The sequence below is a fragment of the Aythya fuligula genome, chromosome 10 (assembly GCF_009819795.1).
Source record: "Aythya fuligula isolate bAytFul2 chromosome 10, bAytFul2.pri, whole genome shotgun sequence".
Classification (NCBI taxonomy): Eukaryota; Metazoa; Chordata; class Aves; order Anseriformes; family Anatidae; genus Aythya; species Aythya fuligula.
The window spans coordinates 12,434,189-12,457,194 of record NC_045568.1 but is presented as its reverse complement, the minus strand read 5'-3'; the positions used below and the strand labels follow the sequence as shown (position 1 = coordinate 12,457,194).

The window sequence follows — 23,006 nt, the reverse complement described above, 5'->3', positions numbered from 1 at the left end:
TCAAGTGATATCCATCTCTCTAGCGCAATAGTCAGTGACTCATCTGAGGCAGCACCGAGTGTCCAGGTGCCAGGGTTTCACTCTCCAACAAGTCCATGTAGATCTGCAGATCTCCTGCAGCTCATGCAGTCTGGGATCTCTGCTGTACCACCCTACATTTGATATTCAAATTCCTGTATTCAAATTCCACACATTTACTCACAGAGCGCTTTGCCAGGCGAACTGAAGTAGGAGTTGCAGCTATCCTGTTTAACAGGCTGCAGTCTGACAGGAGAACTCAGTTTCAGGGAGACATTTCTTCAAGGGTCTACAGCTGTCAACACCACCACGCTCAGCCAGCACAAAGCAGCTCACGACACTGTATGGTGACTGACAGCCAGATATGAACATCACCCTGCTCTGGGAGGCTGTCTGCAGGTTTGGTCACATTCACTCGTTCATTTCTGGCCGTAGATCACTATCAGAAAGTAGAGTATTTGTTTGTTTCTGTCTGTAGGTTAAACTCATTAGCTTGCATAGAAAAATTTAATTGTAGGTGTTGTTTCACATTTCAGTGACAGCACCAGAGGTGCAGCACCACTGCAGTTCGCACATCCTGATAATCCCTCAGGAAAGGGGTGGGGGATGGCAGGAGAGGGAGGCAGAGCCAAGACAAAGACAAGAAAATGGACAGGCAACCTTTGGAGGAAATACGTCTGCTGAGGGCAGAACTGGACAGATCACCACTTCTGCTCAACAGACAACTTTTGTCCTTCACAGGAGCTCCCTACCTAAAGGGAACAAGTGCGTATTCTCCCATAGCACCACTCATTCTTTCCAGTAGCCCACGTGCCTGGTGAACCCCCTTGTCCACTAATCACAGGCGGTACGGTTCATCAGGTGGATTCATCCCGCAGCAGCACCGAGAGGCTGCCGGGCATTACGCTGGCGGCACAAACAGATGATCAGGAACACGGAGGGGCCCAGCAGGCTGCAGCAGTCTGTGGGTGTCCCAGTGCTGACTCCCGGCGCATTTTGCTTACCATCTGGGATCTTGGGAACGCTGAGACACCTTCATTTCTCTTCCTGAGGAGTGTGCCTCAAGCTGGAAAAAAAAAAACAACACAACGTGAAATGCAAAGACTATTTTTCCAATAAATTAAATCTCTGTTGCACTTGACTCCCGCTGCGGCTCCCTCCCCCCCGAGAAGGCAAGGGCTGGCCAGCTGCACAAAGTCCAGGCAGCCCCGGGGAAAACAATGGGATCTTTTTCTTGCCAGAACGAGCCTTCCCGTTCACCCTTCTAACCATGGCTCGGAGGACACCCCCAGTGTGTCTGCAGGGGAGAGGAGTCTGTTGGCATAGCAACAGTACACCCTAACTCTCTGCTAATGAACAGGGATAAAATGTTTTGTTCTCATTAGGAAAAATACAGACACATTCCTGATTGGTGAGTAATGTCTCTGCCTCTGGGAGATTAGCTCAGAGCTGTGCAGCCTGAAACAGCCTCAATTCAGCCCACTGCCGTGCTTCCCTTCAACAGCCATTCTCCAAGGACCGCACGTCTCTCAAGGGCAAGCCTACAGAGCCTTCTGTACGCTTTGCCTTCGGGCCGAGACAGCTCAAGGCAGGAATAATGAGAGGAGGCTTGACAGGAGCAATGGGAACGCGCACAATGGGAACACACCCCTCCGTCCCCAAAGCCAGCGCTCGCTGGTGCGTTCGCTGCACCTGGGTCCCAAGCTACCGCCAAGAGCTTCTCTTTGTGCTTCCCCCCCCGGGCTGCCTCGCACGGGGATCCCACATCTCCCGCTGCGGGGGGAGCAAAGGACAGAGCACGGAGCTGCAGCGCAGAGCGCAGCCGCTGCTACGTGCCTGGGTGTGGGCAGCTGAACAAGGGCTGCTGCCTACCAGGGTTTATTAGGATTCTGGTGTCAACAATCAGTAAGATCCAGCAGGAGGAATCTCTCTGCGCTTGGGTGTTTGCAGAATATCTGCGCGGACGCTTCTCATTGCTCATGTTTGCACCTCGGTGCTGAATCACAAAGCCTTTGCCCCACACAACGCTGCTCCTCAGAGCCTCTGCCCTCCAGATATAGGGCCAGCACTGCTCGCCCAAGGACCACAGCTTCTGCAAAGAGGATCCGGGGTGGGAGCTGAGCCAGGCAGCTGATGTACAGACAAAAACCCAGCCTCCAACAGCACATCTGCCACACTATATGGCATCAGCGCCCAGCAGAACTCAGCTCTGAGCCCACAGCTCATCTTTCCTTCACGCTGCTGCTGAGCCCCACTTGCTCACACTGACGTGCCTGGCCTTGGGCTCAGCGGCTGGTGAGAACAGGGACTGCACCCTTCGTCCTTGGGGAGGACTCTGGAGCATTGCCAGGGGCTGAATGAGTGCTCCGAGCCACTCCTGCCCCTGTGGTGGAACTGGTGCTGGTTGGGGGCACCACACACACAGCCGTGTCCAGCTCTGTGTCAGCACCTTCCTGCTCCCCCAGCACCACTGAAAGGGGACTGGGGAGCGAGGGAGCTGCAGTATGCACTCCCACTCATGTTAGCTCCTTTCCCTGACCCCTCAAGCTCTTCCCAGCCTTTTTTGCTCCTCAGGGCTTCAAAGAGCTCAAAATGATGTGACAAAAGGCAGGGTGAGGATCAGGGACGAAGGGCCCTGCTACCACACGCCTCTGAGAAACTTGCACACCCTGTAGGAAACAACACTGCTGGGACTCGATTGCAACCTCACACCCAGCTGAGGAATAATTTATTTCCGTTGCCTAGGCAGGGACCTGGCTGCCTGCAAGCCCCCTCCGTCTGCCTGAAGGGGGGCAATAAATCCACCATCTCACCCAGGGGACAGCAGCCGAGCGGCGACAGCGCCGGCCCTGCCCTGCAGCCCCGCTCGCTCCCCGCCGCAGCATGGGGCTGGAGGGGCCGGGTGCTGCCTCCCAGCCTCTGCCACTGGCAGGGTCCCCCCCTGCCGGCCCCGTCCTGGCCGTGGGAATGGAGCTGGAGCTCGGCACCCCGAGGTGGGCTCACCCCCAGCCGCCGGCAGCGCTTAACTCCCTCCACGCTGGCAGACAGCGCTCCACAGAGCCGGTGGCTGCCTCGCTGCTGGCTCCATCATCCCCAGGACTGTCCCCATCCCGCTCCCCCAGCTGCCATGTCCTCCTCAATGCCAGCCCCTGGGGTCTGGGCAAGCTGGGGTGTGAGAAGAGCCAAGGCACAGCTTGTAAGGCGTTTGTGTCCTTTCACGCCACACAGAAGCCCTGGGGAGAAGCCCTCGCTCCTCTGGTCAGGCCAGGGCCTCAGCCGTCCCCCGGCGTGTCAGGAGTTAAGTTCGCATTTCCATTCTCCTGACCCGCACCAACGCCGGCTGAATATCGAGCTATTCTTTGCAGCCTGATAAAGCATGAGAAAGCTGAAGGCCTCACACACTCCTCCTTTCACAGCTTGGCCGCCTGCCCGCGAGCTGTCACTCCCTGGCACCCGGGGCAGGGGGAGCGGAGGAGGCCGAGCCGCAGCCAGCTGTGGTGAATCACGGCCCGGCCCTGCTCCCCGGGGAGCCGCATCCTGCCCAAGGACCCTGGGCCTGCTGCTGTCTTTCACGGAAGCCATCCTGCCTGCCAGGGGGTCCCATGGCCACAGCCACAGTGCCCAGTGGCTCCCAGTAAGAGCCCAGTGCGAGCACGGCTCTGCCCAGCAGCTGGGTGGGAGCTTGCCCGCAGCACAGTGCCTGGTCTGGTGCTGGACACCGGTCTGCATGACAGAGAAATACCAGAGAACGGCTCAGGAACAGGATCTGATTCGAAGGACAGTATTTACGCATCCATGCACCACTCATGCAATATTCATTTTGGGTACTGATTCCCACTGCAGCCCCTTCCAAGCCCCATTCTCCCTGTCACTACCATATCTAACCCAATAACCATGCCTGATCCGAGCTGCTCCGACCACCACCGACACCCAGTCTTGTTTATTTTGATGGGTTCCACCAGCATGGTTTTCCCCGTGCACACACGGCACCAGCATGAAACATACCCAGATCTCAGGGTCAGGAGTCGCAGACAAGAAAGCAGCTGGGATGGCAGAGGAGCACCAAGGCCATTGCTAGGGGCACGTCTTTGGAAAGCGAAGCCTCTGCAAGGTAAAGACATCAGCTGCTGGCTTTCTAAGGAAGGGATGTTCACAAACTCAGCCCCTTGGACCATCAGCTTGAGTATGAACTACTGCGTGGCACAGGGGATACTTCCCCCCCACCCATTTGTCTCCCGCAGAGACGGGTGCTCAGTAAACAGCAGGCACAGCCTCTGCCAGACAACATGCTACGTATGGCTTGCTTTATCCCTTTTGAGACATTTATGGCATGTTGTAAGGATTCTGTTGCACCTTACACATCTGCACCAGAAAGCATCTCTTCCACCTGCAGCTGCACAGCCAGCACACTGAAAAGATTAACACATGGAGCATCCAGAAGTTAGCAAGTTCTGGAAGTCTGGTTACCCCTCGTGCAAAGCAAATGAAAACCCTCCCTGGCCATACAACACACAGATTATTGAGCTGCAGGACCGCCTACACGTCCAGCATTGCCCTCCTCTTCCACAAGGATCTCTAAATGCAAAGCTTAATAGAAACAGTTAACACCCTGAGCGCGGCTCGGAGCCATCTGAGCTCTCTATGTAATATAATCCCCTTAATAACGCCCAGAATAGCACTCAGGAGTCCTGGCACAAACTAAGACCTCACTGTACCGAGCGCTGTGTAGATAGCTGTAGCGGTGCCGTTTGCTCTTCTGTAAAATTACTGAGCACCGTACACGGGAACCAACCATAACCCGTACTTTACAGAAGTTAGGACACAGGAGAGCAATGTATACTTTTCAGATGTCTTTTTCTGGCAGCTAAATCAAGCGAGCAGCCAGGGGGAGGGAGGCAGGAACACTGAGGTTACTCTCTCCCCGCAGCAGACAGGCAAAAGCCCAGTTCAGCCAAAGCTCACTGAGGCTCTTTATGTTCCCGGCCAGGGACAGAGGTCACTTGTAGAAGACTGAACCAGGGCTGGTACGGGACTGCCTGCTACACACGCAGGCACAAGAACCCGAGCCGTACCCATCTCTGTTCTTTTGGGAGCCCATCCCAATGCTGCTCGCAGCGCCTTTGCTAAAAACACGCCTTTTAGCTCCAAACTAAAGTTTGCTTTGAATTCCTCACGGTCTGAAGAAAGGAAACCCATAACAGGGTCTGCAAAGAAAGTAATTACTTCTTTGTGTTAGCCAAAACATTTAGGCACATTCCAATTCTTCCGACTCAGATTTTGGGATAATTTCCGACAGTAAGTACAGATGAGGTCCGTCTTTGAGCTGATCTTCCTGAGGTCCTCTCGAGGTTCACACCATGCAGCGGGTGCCGCAGCCTGCACGCACTTCCCAAGCATCCAGAAGTCACAGCTCTGCAATTCATTGACTTTCAGAGGCACCAGGTCACACTGTCTGGCCTTCAGCTGATCAGTTCACGAGCTTTCTGCAGATTTCTGGCTTGGGGACTGCATGCGTTGGAAGTGAATAGAGTCTAGATGCCTTCTGGCGAGATGCCTGAGGCAAAGGCCTCAAGAGAGAAATAAATCTACCATTTCCCAGGCTGATACAAACGGGCAGGCATCCCCTCGCTTCAACTTTTATTCCCTGTTTGTGAAAAGGCCGAGGGAGCTGGCAATTGCGAGGGGGAACAGAAGAGCTGTAGGCTCCAGTACAGTTGCAAGCAGCACGCTCTAACAAACGTCTCACAAGGGGAAACAGAAGCAGGTAGCTGAGAACTTAAAAAAAAGAGTCCTCTGCAGAAACTGGGTAAATACCACTGCAGAGGAATCTCTTAATAAAGTTGCTCCTTCCGATCTGCACTAACCTGAATGCCGCCCCGAGGCAGCGAGAGAAAACACTGCTGGTGAGCAGGAAGGGGCTATGTACAGGCACGAGCAGGAAGAGCTGTGTTTGAAGAAGGACATTCTCTCAGCTAAAAAAAGCAGGGTTTTCAGTGCTGTTTTGCCTTTCCCCTGCTGTTTTCCCAGCAGACAGCAATCCCACCAGAGCCTGTCCCACCCCAGGATGGGGCTCCCTGAGGGCTGCTCAAAGGGAAACAGTCAGAGCCAAAAGGGCCCTAAAAATGATCCCGCAAAGGCACCAGTGCCAGCATGTTCTCCTGAGATCGACAGGACGAGAGGAGAGGCAGGAAGAGAAACTTCAACAAAGCTGTTTCTTAAACCAGCTTTACTGGAACACAGTGGAACAGGGTAGGGCCATGCGCGAGGGGAGATTGAACAAGTTAATAGCTAACCAGCAAAACTGCCACCAGAGACCACGAGCTAGTAGACATTTCAGCAAGAAACACCCAAACTGCCCTCCACAGCCTGACTGGGAGCTGCTGCTGCCTCTTTCTGCACTGTTGCGATGCGATCACAGCTACAGCACTATCATCACCCCCTGAAATCCCTGTTTCTCTAAGAGGAGCTCATACCCAAACTAACCACCTTGTCCCATTTTAAGTGCCATGATCGATGAGCATCTGAGAGTCTGGTTTCTGGCCTTGGCACTGAAAGGAACAGCTGTGAAAAACGTTAGCAGAGATTTCTGCTACAACACCAGGGAGTAGAGTCTTCCAGCTCCTTGAAGAGGTAGCGGGTACCAGGACAACCCAGCACAGAGGTGCAGCAAGAGCAGAAGTGGAAGTCCCGCTGCTGGGGTGGACATTCCCTGTGCCATCGGTGGGTGAAAGGGTGAAGCTGGCTGCTGCTTTACCTGTAGTCACTCAGGAGACAAGCCACCGAGACCTACAAAAATTGCACTGCTTTCATGAAGAGCAGTTTCCAGGAAGATTTTTCATGAGGATAATCTTGGCTATTGGTTGAATAACTTCTTTGTTCCAGAACACATTTTTTTTTTTTTTTTAAGGGGGGGAGCCTCCTTACTATTGCTTTGCCATTCAAGACATTGTCATTGTCACCTTTCAGATGTGTAAGCGTAAGAGACAGCAGCAGCTGAGGTGCGGTAATTAGGAAGGAGAGAAGTGCAGGCCTCCTCTCACATCTTTCTATTAAGATGCAGTTTACACCTTGGCAGGTTTTTCAGTCCCCAGTGAAAAGGTGCCATCTGCATCTGCTCCAGCAAACCATCCTCATTTCGGGACTCTTCAAATAGTTCTGGAAAAAGCAATGTTGCCTCCCCTCACCCTGCTCTCTGTCAGGCCGTAATGCAGCCACAAAACCATTAGTTCTCTTATCTCCGGGAACACAGGAATTCTGGCTCTAGACCTGTTTCCATGACACCTACTTCAAAAAGTTTCCCATTTTATTCAAACGTCGACTGAATTAAAACTTACACTGCTCTCTCCACTTGCAGCAGGGAAGCCGAGAAGGATGGGACCGAGCTCATTTAATTCTATTCACAAGCTCCCTTCCTGAGGAAAGCCAATAACTTTCGGAGAGTCTCTGCAGACTTTGCTCCACCGCTTTGCACGCTGAAGAATGGCTGGTTGGTAATCCTCTTTTCACTCAGTGAGCACAGACCCAAAGGTTTTCATCCCTGTGAGCTCAGAAATTTCCATTTCCATTTAAGAGAGACATTTTCCTGGCAGTTCTCAAAAGATGCATTTGTAAAATAGGAAACAACCTCAAGGAATGCTAAAGCAAAGGAAGAAAGCTGGACATGGACGCTCTTTCTACCTCAGCTAGGAAAGGAAATTCCTTCCCAGCGCTGATGCCCCATAAACACAGCCTACTCTGCAACTACCAAATACTGGATCGACACAAAGCGACCGGCTGCCCACGCTGCCCTGTGCAAACACCCAACAGTTTCCTCAGCCTTGCTTTCAGATCAGCTGGGGTAGCAGCCACCAAAAATCACAGAAGAAAGAAAAAGTTCAGACACATACAGCGCATATGCCAGACAAGAAAGGAAAATATGGGGTGCATGCAGGATGGCTGGGACAAATTACGGAGAGGAAAGGTTATTCCAATGAACTCGCTACAGAATATGCACTTGCCTCAGTGGTTTTTAAACTTGTGGCTTGCAGACTTCGGTTGTCTGTAAAGGTAATTAAAAAAAGCAAATCCATTGCCATATCTCTAATAGAAAATGTTTAGAAGTCTGCAAACCCGAAGAGGTTGAAACTTTCTTCTTTCAAGTGCAAAACATTCAGATGGCCCACAGCCAAGTCCCAGAAAAAAAGCCCTAGTCAGTAACTCCGGAATGCCAGCTCTTAACACAAACCAAAAGCACACAAACCCTCCGCTCGGGCAATCCAGTGTCATCTCCCACCAAAAAAACTCACTTAAAATTGCACTCCTAAAATTCCAGCTATCATCCACCTCCTTGACTCTGTGCCAGGGCAGCCTAACAGGAGCTCCCTGAAGCCGTCAGCTGAGCGAGCCATTTTTCTTACCTTGCTTTGGGGAATTCCTGCTTCGAGTCTGTGTAAAGAGAAACGAGAAGGCTTCACGCCGCTCCGGGCAGGATCCCTTCCATCACTCCCAGCTCCTTAGCAGAGGCATTCCTGAGGCACACTGTGCCCTAATAAATCAACACAGCCGCCCCAGGTTTCCCCGGCAGCTGGAGTTCTGCAGGAAAGGCAAACATCTCCCCAGCTAAAGCAAACAGGGCTGCAGAGCCCCTGCTGAGCACATGGCTACTGTCAGAAGAGGGACGGAGGGAGAAGGTGGAGATCAGAAGGCATCTGGCTGACAAAAGCCAATCCAGCTCGGGGGCGGAAGATGGCCATGGTTCTGGCCCTGACCTAGGCATTCCTCTGACCAGGGATGGGCTTGCCAAAACATTTTATCGGAGCAAAAACACAGCATTTCGCTTTCAGAGCAATGCCCATCCTGCTCCTGACGTGCACAGTACTTCTGCCTTTAAGAAGAGCAGTTACTTTAGCATTTAGGATCCTCATGTAACAGATCCTGCACAAGTACAGAACAAAAATAGCCCAGTCTTAAACAGCTTATAGTTTAATTCTAAAATAAACGAAGACAAAGGAAATGGCACTGATCAGCATGGCCAGCAGTGAGCTCAGCAGAACAAGGACGCTGCTGTTTCCAGGGGCAAGGGAGAGGTGGGATTTTTTTTTTTTTGAACTATTTAACAGAAAAGACCCAATGAAGGATTTTCGAAAAGAATAATTAGGTGGGTTGGCATACATTTATGGGCCAACCATCTCTCTCCCAGAGAAACCAAAACAGTATTTTTCAAAAGCAGCGCGAGGAAACAACAGGGGCTACTGTTACCAGACAGAGCAGCAGACAGAGTCCAACTTCCAGCACCAAAGGTTGCTAGATTGCACGCGAACAGCGAGATGGGCTGCTCGAATACCTCTTTTTCAGTTGCTTTTGGCGAGTACAGAAAGGGAGTAGCCAAGGCAGGGCTGAGACAGCGAAACTAAAAGAAAAGCAGGCACAAACCCACCAATACCTTTAGAAGAAACCCCGTTTACTAAAACAAAGGCATCTTCTCCAAACACACGCTGACAGCTGGGGTAAATATCCGCATTTCATCGCCTCCCACTCCCAGCCATGGCCTCCCCGCGGGGGGGTTTCCAGGCCAGCCCCAGCACACCGAGGGGCGGTGGGAGCACAGGATGAGTGCCAAAAAACCCCCGTGGGTCAGGCCTGAGCTCCACAGCTCACCCAGGTCTTCGGCTGCCACGGCATCATCCAGCCAGCCTCCCCTCTGAGCCCAGGTGAAGGTGTATTTTCACCCCATGGGGAACCACCAGCTCCCAGCCCACAGGCAACAGCTTCCTTTAAGGGAAACCAGCTTCTCCTACGTGTGGTTAATTGAGGGAGGGATGTGTATGTGTGCTGAGACACACAGCAGGCAGCGGTGGGGTGGGACACGGAGCCTCAAGCTTATTTTGACCTTTTGGTTAAAGATACTGCAAAGAGGCACTGCTGCAAGCCTGATCAGATGTCTGGGGGAAAAAAACAGAGAGCAAGGCATTGCACAGGAGTGACCAGAGTCCCAGTACGATCTGGATATTCCCACTCACATGTATGGCCCCCAAAATCCAGAGTTCTTCAGTGCAAACATGGGCAGCAGCAATATGAAACCAACGTGTTAATTAGCAGCCTGCAGTCCGGCGCAGGACGGAGATTGCTGATCTTGGCTATTATACAGGCAGTCAGAGGCCAAACAGAGCAAGTGCCACATTAGTTAACCCATTCGGAACAAAGTTAATAATTGGCTAATTGTGGTTCCTGGAATGGACAGACCAAGGTCTGGTTTTTAAACCTCTTTTCTCAGAGGTGTCTTAAAATGCACTTGGTACAGCAAGTCCCCCACCACACACACACCTCTGCTCTTTATTAACATCCACTCTCAGTTTCGATGGTCAGCTTAAATTCAGGGAAACCCACTGGCTTGCGTTTCCCAAAGGATCAGACAACATGAACTCAATGACTTAACTGCCTTTAACAAACTATAAACTAGTTTTCAGCCTGTAAACAATCACAAGTTATTATGAAAGAATCGTAGACTAAACTACGATGTTTATCAGATTTACTTATATGAGATTTTTGACATTCAACAGAGGAGATTAATGACAAAAAGTAACTGAAATGGCTTACGTGCAGCTGGAATTTAACAGTGCTCCTCGATGCAGATGGTGGTTTGCATACCAAATGCTTAATAAAAACTGTACTTTCGTAGAAAGTTTGCAGTCAGTAAAGCAAGCACCACAAGACAGGTTACATAGGGAGATCAGCCTAACAGAAATACCGTGAGAAGCATCAAGAGGATTTTATCCTCAGGAAGCTGAAGTGCAAACCTCGAGTTAGGCTCTTCATGTGCAGGATGTACCAGTCCCACTGCACAAAGCGCAGGGACACAAGGTTTGGGAGTTAAGAAACAGGGATGAGAAATGCACCTGTGTTAGCCTTGAGGTTATTCTGAAGCAAAGAACAGAAATCACTGCCACAGGACCGGTCTGAGCTGTGTCATTCAAGGTTAAGACCACTCCGCACGAGGCGCACACTGCTCTGCTGTACCACCTGCACCCCCACAACACCCATAAGGTCACCGCCTTCCTAGCAGTGCTCCAACAGCTCCATCATTCTTACTGGCAACAAGGCCAGCCTAATTTCTCATTTGTTTGCCTTCTGCCACGAGCCATTAATTTCTTCTCTGCTGGATTAAAGTTCCTCGGAGTCAGTTACGCACGCGCTTTAAGCAAGTCACCTCTCAGTAGGTTTTGGCAACCACCAGATGAGCCCCACCAGGTCCCTCCCTATAAAGCACCTTTCTTTGGCTCTTGAATAACTTGGGACTTTTTTTTTTTCCCTCTCTTCAGAACACCAGTGTGATTGTCACCTCCACCCCCTGCCATCTTCTCCAGAGCCACTGCTTTGGTGAAACACAGCCGGGGAGCGCGCAGCATCGCTGGCACGCCGAAGCCTCTGCTTGCCTGTATCAAATGGATGTTATTTCACTAAACCCGTTCTGCAGCATAACGGAGGAGCTACAGAAATCACAGTCTGCAAAGATTGTATCAGTGAGCTAACAGTCAATTAGCTGAGCGTAAGGAGCACATGTCTTTCTTAGACACCATGTAAGCATTTCTCCAAAAGCTCTAAGGAGAATTTCACCACCCGGTCCCCATTCTGCCAAACACTTATGTACTACTCAGGATCTTCGAGCGAGAAAATACCCACAGACCTGTTGTTTCCAGCCACAGTTCTGAATTCACCATCAGCATTGTCTGCTTCTCTACTGAACCAACACTAGCAGCGGCTTTAAATTTGTTTCCAGAAAACTGACAAAGTCCTGAACAGCAAAGAGTGCAGTGCTATCGCTCGCTGAGGACACCCCCAGGAATATTTCCCTTTTTGACACATCCCCAGTAACCCATGATTTCAGAGGCAGCCTTTTTTTTTTCCCTTTAAATAATCATGAGGCACGCTGTTGATGTTGGCACAGATCAATTATTTAAACCATTGTACGGCTCCAAGTCAAACACCTTCAGAAGCACATTACACGAATGCAGTCACCTGCTGCCGTTGTTCTCACCTGGCTCTTCAGAGCCGCTCTCTCTGATAATTAGCACAACCCTCTGTGTATCTCAGAAATGGTAACTACCCCTCATAAATCTCCCCAGAGACACGAGCTATTCGAGATCACGGCACAAAAAGCATTAAGCCTTTGTGGATGTCAGCCAACGCCCTCCCCGACCTCCACGCCACGAGGACTTAGCACCCTTGCTGCTGCTGTTCCAGGAGAAAACAGACATGCAAACCCTTCTGTTTTTCCCATCCCCATTTATTAAACGAACAGATGCCCATTGAATTTCCACCTCCGAGCAGCATTCCCACTTAGCGACCGCCCTCGTGTTGTGCTGCATGCCCAACGTGCCTCCGAGCTGGAACGGAGCACGAGGCAGGGCGCTTACACCCTGGGTGCTGGCAGGACCACGGCTGAGCCTTGGGTGCTGGCCGGCGAGGCAGCACAAAGGGCTGTGCCCCTTCCACCTCTCACAATAAAACATCTCTGAGGCAACAGTGAGACACGTGGCTTTTATCAGCCCTAAACTTGGTATTTTCAAAGCAAGAAACAGACTTACTGCTGTGAACACCCCAGCCCAGCCACGGGGAACGCCAGCAGCTGGTGCCTGCCAGGGATGCTGTCCTGCCGCACGGATCCTCAGCATCGCTCCTCGTCGCAGCGACACGCAGCCTATGGAAAGCTGGTGGCAGGGAAGGCTACCCATTGGTGTTCACGGCAGAAAATCCGCCTGCGTTTATGCATGACTGCTCAAGCGAACCGTGCGACCGCTTTTGTTGCTCCCAGTGATCTATTCTTTCAGTGGGAACGCCAGGAGGAAGCCGTGCTGGGCACTGGGCAGGGAAAAAGCCCTGTGGACACAGTGAATGGGGCAGAAAATTCCCCTGCAAATTCGGTCAGGTTATTTGCAGCGATGCTCCGCATTGACTTTTCTAGCAGCTTTTTGGGACACCTTCACACATCAAAGCCCAGGCCACACCACGGTAGTCATTTTGACTGAAGCTACTTTAGAAATTGATTAGACTATTGATTTTCTCGTAGTTTAGATAGAGACAAAGTGACCTCTACATCCCACAAAAAAAACAAAGGGAATTAACACATGTACACAATGAACCTTCATTTTAAACAAATTGTTTTGCTCCCTTAGAAGACAAATCCTGTAACACTTTTTTCTTGCCTTGCAGATCCCAAAAGAACAATTCTTCCACCTCAGCTTTCTGCCCCAAGCAGGCCAAAAGGACAACATGTTTCAGGCATATACAGAAGACCAGCCTGAAGACAAACACAAGACAGATCTATAGACCTACAGGTCATGAGGTGATAAGGAAATCAGTACTGAATTGTACATTATCAGTTCTACCTCAGTCTTACCCGCAAGTAAAGTGGACAGTGCCTGCTGCAGAGATAACAGCTTCATAAGCACTGAAAGTTTAAGGCTTTCTCTGTGGAGGAAAAAGCTTTTTAAGATGTATTCTTCGTTATACAGCGGAGTAACAAGGATGTTTTGTGTGTTTCTACTAGCTGAAATCATTTCCCTCGTGAATCAAATCACTGCATGCAAGTGATTTCTACCTGCTCAAAAGAAGCACGCTGCATTTTGGGGTAAGTTCCACCATGAGTGGAATTGCAGTCCCGGAGCTGGCTGGCCAGGTGTCGGTTGTGTTTGGCCGATCCATCAGTCCCCAGAGAACACAGCGCTGTAATAATTACTGCAGCACCCATTGGGATTACGCTGTGTTGACAGCACCAGGAGGGAGGTAATCAGACGCATACCCAACGGCTTCCAAAACTTCAGGAGGCAACAGAGGCAAAGGAAGAGGAGGCAACCTCAAAACCACAAGTGGGTAATTCTCCTGCAACAGCTTTGCCCGGTGCAGCAGCATCCCGGGGCTCACGAACTGCTGCTAAGCACCTGCACCAGACAGCGATGCAAACCTTCCATCAGCAGCACAACCCCAAACCCCACTGCTACCTAACCAGAAACCTCCACGTTTCTTGGGGCCGCACGAGCAGAACGCCAGCGTACAAGATCCCCCAGCGGGAAGCCCACCATCGTCATTATCTGAAAGGTAAATGTTATTTGGATGTTATTTGTCTGTAGCTAATGAGCTTGGCATTCATTAAACCACTGCAAGGGCTGTTGTGATAGCTGGTCTGTGATGGGAGGATGCTGGGGATGGATTTGAACGGTTGACTCAAAATAACATAAGCCTGCAAGACAGCCATCAGCTCGCCTACGTTTTCCACTCTTTACAACCTTTATTCAGAGACAGCTCTCCACAGTGCAGGAAATCCTAATTATGGAACAAGAGTTATGGAACAGGGGTCTTTCCTGGGCTGTTAAGGAAAGCTTTGCCATGCCACATCCAGACAGTACTGCAGCAAAACACAAGTCACCTGCAAGGCCTCTGCATGCCATGGAGAGGCTGCACGTTTACGAGGTTCAAGTATCCAGACCGCAGCACTGTCACTGCAGCACACAGGAGCAGTTTAATGTGCAGCAAGAAAGCGTGCCTGTCAGCACCCCTCCAGGAGCCTGCCGAGCTCCTCGCTGCGGTTCCTGACACGGGCTTTCACCCCGCTGGCAGATGGGTTGTGCTGAGAAGGAAGGGGCCGCGGTGACTCGGGCACTACGAGGACAGAGACTTGACTGTCCCAGGCCCGGAGGAAGCCCAACAGGCTAAAACAGCTCTTTCATCTGCTCCAGGGCAGCTGCTGCCACGGCCGCCCTGCCGGCACGCGCCGCCCCTGCTCCCCATCCCTGGGGCCGCGGGGAGCTGCCTTCTTGGGGGTGCAGGGAAGGAGAACTGCATGTGCAGGGCAGCTGCTTGCCCTGCTGCTCCTCGTCCAGCAGCTCTGCATGATCACAGTGTCACTGGAAGCAGAGCACAGCCAGGAGCTCTGGCACCGGGACGCTGGCTCCAAGAAGGAGCCCAGCACGCGGTGTCCCTGGGGGACCTGCCTGCCCTCTTGCCAACTCAAGCTTCGTCCGCACTGCCGAGAGCACAAGCTGGTACCCAGGGATGTTTTCTAATTGCACACGCTCCTCTGTAGGCTGTCACAACAAGAACTTTTTCTGGTTTGGTATCCTCAAAAGAAAGGAAAAGTCTGGATCAAGAAACAAACGCTAAGAGAGTCGGTGCCACTCGTTACAGTGAAAGCAGCCTCCCAGAAATCACAGCCATGCAGAAGAAACGCACCTCACCTGCAGCCAGGAGAAAGCTGCACCGACACGCAGGACGAAAGCAAAAAGTCCTTGTGATCTTTGCCTTAAATCTCTCTTAACAGTGGCAGGTTGACATGAAGCCAAGATGCACCTCGGCTAAGCTGAGGATATAAATTCACAAACAGCTTAGTCTCCCTAGGTCCTTCAGCATTTCTGCAGTCTCATTTCAGCAATTTCTCTCAAAATGCTAAATTACCCAAAAAGAGCTGGTGAATAAACAGAGCCCCTGGTTGCTGCTCCTGTTTCCCACAGCGGCACGCATCGCTCCGGTACAATTAATTCCGCCGCACGCCTGCTTCACCATTCTGTCGGGCAGAATCAATCAGTAATGGACTGCAATCTGTATGCAGGAAGTCGAACAGCATGCAAATGGGGATCAACACATTGACTGCGGGATTCAGAAGCCCGGGAACTGCTTTTGCACTTCAGCTCCCCAGCACACACAATTTTTGGCAATGCTAAGAGGTAGGAGACAGCACAGGACAAGGGAGAAGAGCTCACAGCTCTGGTGTGGGGAGGGCAGCAGATGGTGCCAGAAGAGTTACTGAACCCTCCCCGTATGAAAATTCACTATTAGGTGATTCACAAGCAGAACTGCTCTCTCCAGCACTTCCAGGGGGTAAGCCTGATCCAAAAGATGTTGCGGTTAAAGCTGAAAGTGTTAGGGAGAGTTGTTTCAAGGCCATTAACCCCAAGCCACCCAAAACCCTACACCAGCTCCAGGAAGGAGGTCATTTCTGACAAGGTCTGGGCCGGCAGCTACAGGAGCATCTCCAAGCCTTGATCCTGCACCTCCAATTCCTGTCTGAAGGACTTGCAGCTGAGCACAGAGCCCTCGTGGAGCTCTGTCAGGAGCGTATTCTCCTGCATTTGCTTGGCCAACTGTTCTCAGAGGCTGGCGCTTCTTTACAGAAATCAGAGCCCAGAAACTCCTCATGTGAAATACGGGGATGGCCACGGTAAGCAACAGAGGGATTTGGAGAGCACAAGTTCTCCAGGAGGCAGGGCCAGAGGGGGGATCTGGCTGTGCTCTGGTTTATGGTGACTCCCCGCTGAGAGCAGGGAGGTCACAGAGTGCAACCCAGCGTGGGACAGAAGAGCTTCGGGAAGAGACTTTGAAACAAAAATCATTTTGGAATTGGCAGAAATCTTAAGCTGGAACTGCTACTTCTACATAGTAATTTACAGAAAGATTACAGCAGGGTTAAGATGTCAAATATACCCACCCTATTTATAGCACTACATGCAATTTAGCCAGGAAGCTCGTTCCATCAGCACAAACTCCTGAACACAGCCAGCTTCCCCACCCGCACGGCGCCAGGCACCACTGCCCTCCTGCACGGCCGAGCTGTGGGGAAGGACAGGACCCAAGACAGACCGTGATCTGCTCCTGACAGCTCCAGCACCGTCTGAGTCCCATCACTGCAACTCAGCTGTCAGGCACCGCTACGTTACGCTGGGATAAACTGACACACTTGTTCCCCAAAACCCTAAAGCTCCAAAGGCAGCACTGCCCTCAGATTCAGAATGAAGGAAAACTACAAGAGAATGAAAATAGCAATGACTTGAAATTGTTTGGACCTGCAGATATGCTCACTAGTGGCAAATCCATTTGGTTAATGATATTAATCCCAATAGCTTGCCCCAAACTCTAGGCGGGCACCTGGAGCAAGCGGTTGCACAGCTCCCAGCCCCTGGTCCCCAGCACCAACGCAGCTCAGCCAAGCCACTGCCACCACAAAGTCACCACACCTACAGCCCCAGCCTTAAAAACAGCCCACGACACGGACAAAAGACCTTCCACATGAGACAGGACGGGAACAGATAAAAGCTCCAAGATAAAATGGTAACACCCAGAGACTTTGAGAAAATGAGAGTTCATCGCCCAACGAGAACAGCTCTGGGGCTGAGGGGGGGTTGAAAGCAGAAGCCCTGGCACAGAGCAGAGGCTGGGGAAGCTCAGCCCACAGCTCTGTGCTGTTCCACAGCTAAACTTCAAAGCCAAAAGCAACGCAAAAACTCACTCATTTGCCAGGCACAGAAGAAGTGCTCTTTACAGTACTTGCAGTGTTTATACTGCAAGCAAATAAGGAAAGTTCACATGCAATTAAAATCTGGCATCTGGGAATTTCCTTAGGATCCGTATCATTTGAAGACGCATCTCACATTTTTACCGACTTTTAAAATCTTCCTACCAGATCATGCTAACACAAAAGCTCTTTGTGCTCCATTTTCCAACCCCTTTTTCTTTCTTTTTCGGGGGTGGCAGGCAGGATTTGAAAGTGAAATCCTAACCTTAAAAGCAGGCTATTAAAAAAAAAACAACAAACAATTAAAGTGATTCAGTATTATAATGACTTTAATTTGTGCCAAATGGAAGAAGAAACAATCCACCTAAACTGATACCATTTTTTTTTTTGGCCTTTTTTCCATAAGCCTCGGGAGGCAGCGCTGACTTGTAGTTAACGAAAGGGAGACCTAAATTGCTTCCTGCAACCTCAAAAATAACTCAGATGTCTTAGTTAACACTTGGCTAAAAATATATATATATATTAGCAGTGCAAAAGCAGTGAAAACAAGTCCTATGTGTTTATTACTCCAGCAGAAGGGGAGAAGCAGCATGTTGAGGAGCCGGCGCCAAGCCCCGCGGTCCTCCATCAGCAAGGCGCGTGTCAGCACAGGCCGCAACGTCCCGCTCGGGGCTGCACGTCCCGGGTATCGCCATGGCACACTTGGTGGTAGCACGAAAGCCAACCTCCTGTATGGTTCTGGGGAGAGAGAGCACCCCAAAATCCCCGTGGGTGGTGTTTGGGGGCTCGCTGGGTGTGGGATGGTGAGGGAAGGCAGGCCGCACGGCTTGCACCACGGTGCTGGCTCTGCAGTCCTCAAAATTGCAGTTTCCCAGCCAAACGCAGCCGCCTGACAGAACAACCCTGTCCTGTCACGGGGCCTGCACACATCTCAGATGCTCACCCCCGAGAAGGGTGTGCAGGCTCTTCCTAATAACTCCCCTCCAGCACCAAGACCAGAATGGACAACACTCAGAGAACGCTCCTGTGGAGACATCACCACAACCATCCGACCAGCGCTGACCAAAATGACAAGACAAGGTAACAACAACAGCACAATGAGAGACCAGCAGGCATGCTCCCACAAAGGCAAAAGCAGCAAAAGATGAACCCACCCAACAACCCTGCAGCCAGACACCCGAGAGAGCTGCAGGTAAGCAAGCCCCAAGCCTATGGCTCCAACAGGCACAGGGACACTTTGCTGAAGACGCAGAGGAGCGAGGGGCACCCGTCCAAGTCCTGCTTCCCTGCTTAGCTCATATCTAGAGGGCTAATTCCTCCCAGAAAGCAGGCAGGCTCATGCCTCCTCTGCCTGCTACCAGCCTGCGAGCTGGGATGGATTAAAGCCCTATCATCTTCCTCCAGGATGCCCTCATACGAGGCTGGGAGGGTTCGGCTCAGAACTTGGCCGCCACAGCCAATTTGAAGTTTTTCTTGGGAAAAACCCGAGAGCTAGAAACAAAACAAAACCAACAAAAAATAACAGATGGAGGGGCTGCCAGGGAGGAGGAGAAACTGAAGTCCTGAGGGGTTTGCTTTGAGAAGCAGGAAGGACCGGGATGTAGGGGAAGATGACAGAATAAAAATAACGTGAATCTCGCTGGTTCAGAGGTAGGGCTTTTACCACGGAAAATACCAAGCCTTTGTGGGAGGTGGCTGCTTCACCTCCCTCTGAACCTCCCCTCGCCAAGTCACACTGAAGCATAAAGCATTGCAGCTCCTGAAGAGGACACCGAGCCTGCCTGCTGCTCGTCGAGCCTCCCCAGGAAGCCGGCAGCAGCACCAGCAGGCTGCAAGCGGGACCGGATCGCTTCCCTCCCAGCACAGAGCTGGATACTACCCACCACACAAGCATCCTTTTGGGTTTTGCTTTGTTCACAGCACGCTGCTCTGGCCAGCAGCCTCTCCCCAGGGACACGGGGCCACCATCAGCAGCGGCAGCAACTTTTCCAGGCTCGCTCAGTCCTTGCGGTCCCCGCCGAGGCTGCCAGGAAAGCCGAAGCGTGCCAGCAGCCACAGCACTTGCAGGAACAGCCCTGCCGAGCACAAAGGCAGGAGCTCAGCGTGCTCCTCTTCCCTCTGCTCTTATCTGAGACCAACATGGTCCCTCACGGCTGGTGGGGGCACACCTGAGCTGTCAGCAGATGAGGCCAGAAATGTTTTTTTTTTCCCAAAAAGCGAGCTGGGGCTAGGAGCTCGGACTCCTCACAGCACTTGAGGTGGGAGAAAGCAGAGATCGGAGCGTCAACCGCTGACAGTCCGCACCCACCTTGCTCAAGAGAGTTATGCCGGTAATTTTAATCTTATTAAATATGGTTAATCGCATTACTAACCTAACCCTTCTCACATGTCGGAAAAAATTTAAAGAGAAAATTCCATATGCGACCAGGCTATATGGTTTCTAGCCAGATTTCTGTTTTGGGCAAATCCCCGGCGTGCAGACCCCAAAAGGGCTCCACAAAAATTAGGGTGAGCGTGGAGGAAGCCTGCCCAGCACCATACTGGGTTTCCTGCCAGGCTGCTAACTTGTACGATCGCTTCTCCTGGGACTCTGCTGGAGGTCCCCAACCAAAGCAACCCCGTGAAGGCTGCAAACGGAGCACGGCACCGGCAGCGGGACGCCGGCTGCCCACGAGGGGCTCCGCACAATAACCCCACGGCAGCGCCTTCGTCCCGCAGCGGTGCCAACGCCTCCAGCTCCCGGCCACCGACACGCACCGGGACACGACGGGAGCAGCACCGGGACCGCTCCTTCTGCATCGCAGCCCCCCCCCCCACCGGGGCTCCCGCAGCCTCGGTGCAAAAAGCGAGCGCAGAAACGAGCAAAGCGCGGCCAGCACCCGCCGGTAACACCCCGAGCCCGCCGGCTCGCAGCCCCTTTCCCTCGTAGGGGCGCCCGGAGCCCGGAGCAGCCCCGCAGCACGCTCGCACCGGCGGAGGCGGCTCCCGGTGCTGCTCCCGGTGCTGCTCCCGGTTGACCGGGGGGAAATCGGGGATGAAACCGGGGCGGGGGCGGCCACCCGTTAGGGCGCTGTGTGCGGCGGGAGGATGCCGGGGGGGCTCCGTGCCCTCACCCCGGTCCCCCATAGTCTCCCCCCGGTTCTCCCGGTGCCCCCCCACGGTCCCGCGCCCCCGCCCGGCCGCGCCCATCCCCCGCGCCGAGACAAAGCGCAGCCCCCGGGCCGCACCTGCCGCCGGCCGCTGACCCCCGCCGACGCTCCCGGTGGCTCTCCCCGAGCCTGGGCACCGCAGCTGCAGCGGCAGCACCGGGAGCGATCCCGGTGCCCCCCCCCCCCGGGCCCCGCCGCCCCTCACCTGCCGCCCCGCTCCAGCCGCGCCGCTCCCCGCCGCCCGCCCCGAGCCGCGGAGCGCTGGCCCCGCCCCCTCCGCCTCGCCCCGCCTCCCCCGCCGCGCTCCTCCAATAGCAGCCGGCCGAGCGCGGAGGCCACGCCCCTCTCCGGTTCCCCTCTCCCTTTCCCGCCCCAGCGGACGGCGGCGGGCTCCCATTGGCTGTCGGCGGCGCGGGGGGGGCGTGGCTTGGGGGTCCGCCCGCTCCCCTCAGCGGAGCCTGGTGGGGGGGGGGGGCCGGGGGTGCCTCCTCAGCGTGCGCCTCACGGGGTGTCTGAGGGGGAAGGAGCGGCGAGTGCAACTGGATAAATGAATAAATAAATACATAAATAAATAAATACTCAAATAAATAAGTAGATCGTGTGTCTGAAAGCGTTGTCCATACGCCTTTCGATCCTGGTGCCCGACCACCCCTCAGGGCAGAGCCTTTCCCTCACATCCAGCCTGCCCCTCACTGGGACGCTGTGGAAGAAGGCTGCTGCTGGGAGGCCCAGGGACTGCGGGGTCGCTAAATGCCTGCCCTCTTTGTTTTGCTCCACCAGCCTCTCTTGTGTGCACCCCCAAAATCCATTTTTTTGAGGTAAAAAATACGTGTGAGGGGGTTAGAGGGTCCCGGTGCTTTGCTTGATCCTGCCCTGTGCTGAGGAACCCATACCCTTATCGCAAACTACCTCCCGTTGGGGTTAGAGCTCACTATCCCCATCTCACAAATCAGACATTTTAACTGCACCCAAATTGCTTCCAATTAAATCCAGCTTTGGTGACTAAGATTGTAAAAAACTACTTTTTTTTTTTTTTTTTTTCTCCTTTGCTCCAACCCATTCCTGCCTCCAAACACTAATCCCCTTTGTACATTTCCTCCAGAGCCAGTCCCGACCTGCAGCCCCTTCAGCCTGGTAAACATCTGCAAGCTTTGTTTAAAAAAGCAGCGAAAACCACCACAAATACCAAGAGAGCAGATTGGAAAAGAGCAGCTCTTCCTCCCGTCCCACGGCAGGGCTGGCTGAGGGAGCAGGGCAGAAAGCTGCCGTGTGCTGCAGGGCAGTCACGGCACAGCCTTCCCACTCCTGTTCCTGCACTCCCAGCCCTCAGAAGCCACCAGCACATCCTAAAACCACCACAGCCCTACAATCTCCCTCAGCAGGGAGGAGTTTCGATTGCTCTGCATAAAATCTTGTCCTGTTGTACAGACTAAACAAGAGAAGAAGCTAGTTCTCAAGCGTTGCACAGCTGAAATCAGCACGACACAACAAACACTACATTATGGGACAAATTTAACTTAAACAGTTTATTTCCATTTGTTCAGAGGCGTTTTTACATATTTAAATCCACAAAGGATTCTCCTCTGTAAAAGCCCTTGTTCATGTCTGCTTCTAAGCAGGTTAGCTAAGTTTCTTACGTAACTATTATGGTAATCACAAGACTAGCAGCTGCTTATACTCCTTTTGATTTTCTTCTTCCTCTTCCTCCCATCCAAGCAGGGGATGATACTGATTAAGAAAGTCACGAGGGATATCTGAGTACTGTCTATAGCTTCTGGCCATAAACCGCATCAAGAACAGTGACTTAGGGACCGCCAGAAGGTTGACCACATCTGCCCTACTTTAAAGCTGATTCCACTCCTTTCCAGTTTTCAGTTTGCCAGGACATTTGGAAAGAACATTAAGCTCTGGTTCACAGCAGCCCAGAACCTGCAGGAACCTAGTGAGAGACTCTCTTAGCACCACCTGTTTGCACAGCTTTTCTCTTTTTTTTTTTTTTTTTTTTTTTTTCCCCCTCCCCTCTGCAGAACACAGCAAAAGACCCTGGGAATGCTTGTGGTCATCCATTTATCTCAGAGACCTGTGGCAAAAATATTTACATGTGATATGTCCAGTGTCACAAGTTGTCACACTCTCCACCATGAACAGCAAGAACTAGAGGTTTTCCTGAAGCAGATCAGGTGTACCAAACTGATAGAGAGCACTGGGTGATCAGCTCAAGGAATCAACGCACATTTACATGTATATATTTATGAATATATATACACGTGTGTATATATGTATATATATATGTATATGCCCTCTTGATGCAGAGGGCAGTTCCTGAGAGCTTATGATATGCCAATATTTAAATAGAATAACCTTAATTGGGCTAACTTGCCTCTGGCAAACTCACAGAAAGGCCAGTGTAGGCTGCAGCCATTTAAAACCAAAAGCTTATTGCAGAAGCATGCAAAGTTCTATTAAAAACAGCTTTTAAAAAAATCCTTGTATAGTATTTCAAAGTTATTTGAGTAGGCACCTTACAAATTTGATTCTGAAAAATAGTTACTGATGTGATACTTGTAGGGTCATTCTTC

At 52.0% G+C, this 23,006-nt stretch overlaps 1 protein-coding gene across 1 annotated transcript in view; it reads right to left on the bottom strand.

Moving 5' to 3' along the window:
* PLXNB1 (plexin B1) overlaps positions 1 to 20,655 on the bottom strand; it is a 74,420-nt gene extending 53,765 nt beyond the window's left edge. Inside the window, exons 1-2 of the mRNA XM_032193898.1 lie at positions 20,633 to 20,655; positions 1,023 to 1,084 (exon numbers count right to left, since the gene is read on the bottom strand). The gene's annotated coding sequence lies outside the window, so the exon portion shown is untranslated. The remainder of the gene's footprint in view (positions 1 to 1,022; positions 1,085 to 20,632) is intronic.
* Between the last annotated feature and the right edge of the window lie 2,351 nt (positions 20,656 to 23,006).